Raw genomic sequence first — 2,500 nt, 5'->3', positions numbered from 1 at the left:
CTCTGGGTTTGTAGTTGGTGATGTGCCTGAGCCCTTTGGCAGACAGAAGCAGCGTCGTTAGTAGAGAACTGGTGTTTTAGTGTCTCTGAGTACAGTCGTTTAGCCTCTCTCACCGCTTTGCTAAACCTGTTCTTCGACTCCTTGAATCTGTCTCTATCCCCACTCCTAAACGCTTCCTCCTTCTCCAACCTCAACCTTTTGAGCTTTGCTGAGAACCAGGGCTTGTTGTTGTTAAAGTTCACCCTGGTACGTGTTGGGATACAGCAGTCCTCACAGAAGCTGATGTACACAGCCTCTGTGAGTTCATCCAGACTATTGGTAGCAGTCGTGAACATATCCCAGTCAGTACAGTCTAAGCACGCCCGCAAATCTTCCACAGCCTCACTGGTCCACTGTTTAGATGTCCTCACAGCAGGTTTACAGAGTTTTAGTTGCTGCCTGTATGCACGAATCAGGTGGACCAAGGGAGTTCTGTGCGAGCCGAACAGCCCCGTGACCCACAAGAGAAACATCCCCGCCAAATTCGAGCGTTTGACGGGGTCTATCCGTGAAAAAATATTCACGTTTTTGAGTGCACATGCATTTCTGCTGCAAATGCCTCTGGAAGTTTCATGCCGTTCGTATGCCAATTGTGGCAACACGAAAATGACCCGTTTTCCCATTCCGAGGGATTTCTGTGCGACCCTAACAGCCCCGTGAGCCACAAGAGACACATCCCCGCCAATTTCTAGCGTTTCACGGGGTCTATCCGTGAAAAATATAGACGTTTTTGAGTGCACATGCATTTCTGCTGCAGATGCCTCTGGAAGTTTCATGCCGTTCGTACGCAATGTGGCAACACGAAAATGACCCCTTTTCCCATTCCGAGGGATTTCTGTGCGACCCTAACTAACAGCGCCCGTGAGCCACAAGAGAGACATCCCCGCCAATTTATAGCGTTTCACGGGGTCTATCCGTGAAAAATATAGACGTTTTTGAGTGCACATGCATTCCTGCTGCAAATGCCTCTGGAAGTTTCATGCCGTTCCTATGCAATGTGGCCACACAAAAATGACCCGTTTTCCCATTCCGAGGCATTTCTGTGCGACCCTAACAGCCCCGTGAGCCACAAGAGAGACATCCCCGCCAACTTCTAGCGTTTGACGGGGTCTATGCGTGAAAATATTAAAATTTTTGAGTGCACGTGCCTTTCTGCTGCAAATGCCTCTGGAAGTTTCATGGCGTTCCTATGCAATGTGGCAACACGAAAATGACCCCTTTTCCCATTCCGAGGGAGTTCTGTGCCACCCTAACAGCCCCGTGAGCCACAAGAGACACATCCCCGCCAATTTCTAGCGTTTCACGGGGTCTATCCGTGAAACATATAGAAGTTTTTGAGTGCACATGCATTCCTGCTGCAAATGCCTCTGGAAGTTTCATGCGGTTCGTACGCAATGTGGCAACACGAAAATGACCCGTTTTCCCATTCCCAGGGATTTCTGTGCGACCCGAACAGCCCCGTAAGCCACAAGAGACACATCCCCGCCAATTTCTAGCGTTTCACGGGGTCTATCCGTGAAAAATATCAATTTTTTTTTGACTGCACATGCATTTCTGCTGCAAATGCCTCTGGAAGTTGCATGCGGTTCGCATGCAATGTGGCGACACGAAAATGACCCGTTTTCCCATTCCGAGGGATTTCTGTGCCACCCTAACAGCCCCGTGAGCCACAAGAGAGACATCCCCGCCAATTTCTAGCGTATCACGGGGTCTATCCGTGAGAAATATTCACTTTTTTGAGTGCACATGCATTCCTGCTGCAAATGCCTCTGGAAGTTTCATGCGGTTCGTATGCAATGTGGCGACACGAAAATGACCCGTTTTCCCATTCCGAGGGATTTCTGTGCCACCCTAACAGCCCCGTGAGCCACAAGAGAGACATCCCCGCCCACTTCTAGCGTTTCACGGGGTCTCTCCGTGAAAAATATCACATTTTTTGAGTGCACATGCATTCCTGCTGCAAATGCCTCTGGAAGTTTCATGCGGTTCGCATGCAATGTGGCGACACGAAAATGACCCGTTTTTTCCCATTCCGAGGGATTTCTGTGCCACCCTAACAGCCCCGTGAGCCACAAGAGACACATCCCCGCCAATTTCTAGCGTTTCACGGGGTCTATCCGTGAAAAATATTCAATTTTTTGACTGCACATGCATTTCTGCTGCAAATGCCTCTGGAAGTTTCATGCGGTTCGCATGCAATGTGGCGACACGAAAATGACCCGTTTTCCCATTCCGAGGGATTTCTGTGCCACCCTAACAGCCCCGTGAGCCACAAGAGAGACATCGCCGCCAATTTCTAGCGTTTCACGGGGTCTATCCGTGAAAAATATTCACTTTTTTGACTGCACATGCATTCCTGCTGCAAATGCCTCTGGAAGTTTCATGCCGTTCCTATGCAATGTGGCCACACAAAAATGACCCGTTTTCCCATTCCGAGGCATTTCTGTGCGACCCTAACAGC

The sequence above is a fragment of the Petromyzon marinus genome, unplaced genomic scaffold, assembly GCF_048934315.1.
Source record: "Petromyzon marinus isolate PM22_M1 ecotype Great Lakes invasive population unplaced genomic scaffold, UKy_Petmar_22M1.pri1.0 PM_G_Scaffold_40, whole genome shotgun sequence".
NCBI classification, from domain to species: Eukaryota; Metazoa; Chordata; class Hyperoartia; order Petromyzontiformes; family Petromyzontidae; genus Petromyzon; species Petromyzon marinus.
Note: the sequence above shows the minus strand (reverse complement) of the source record.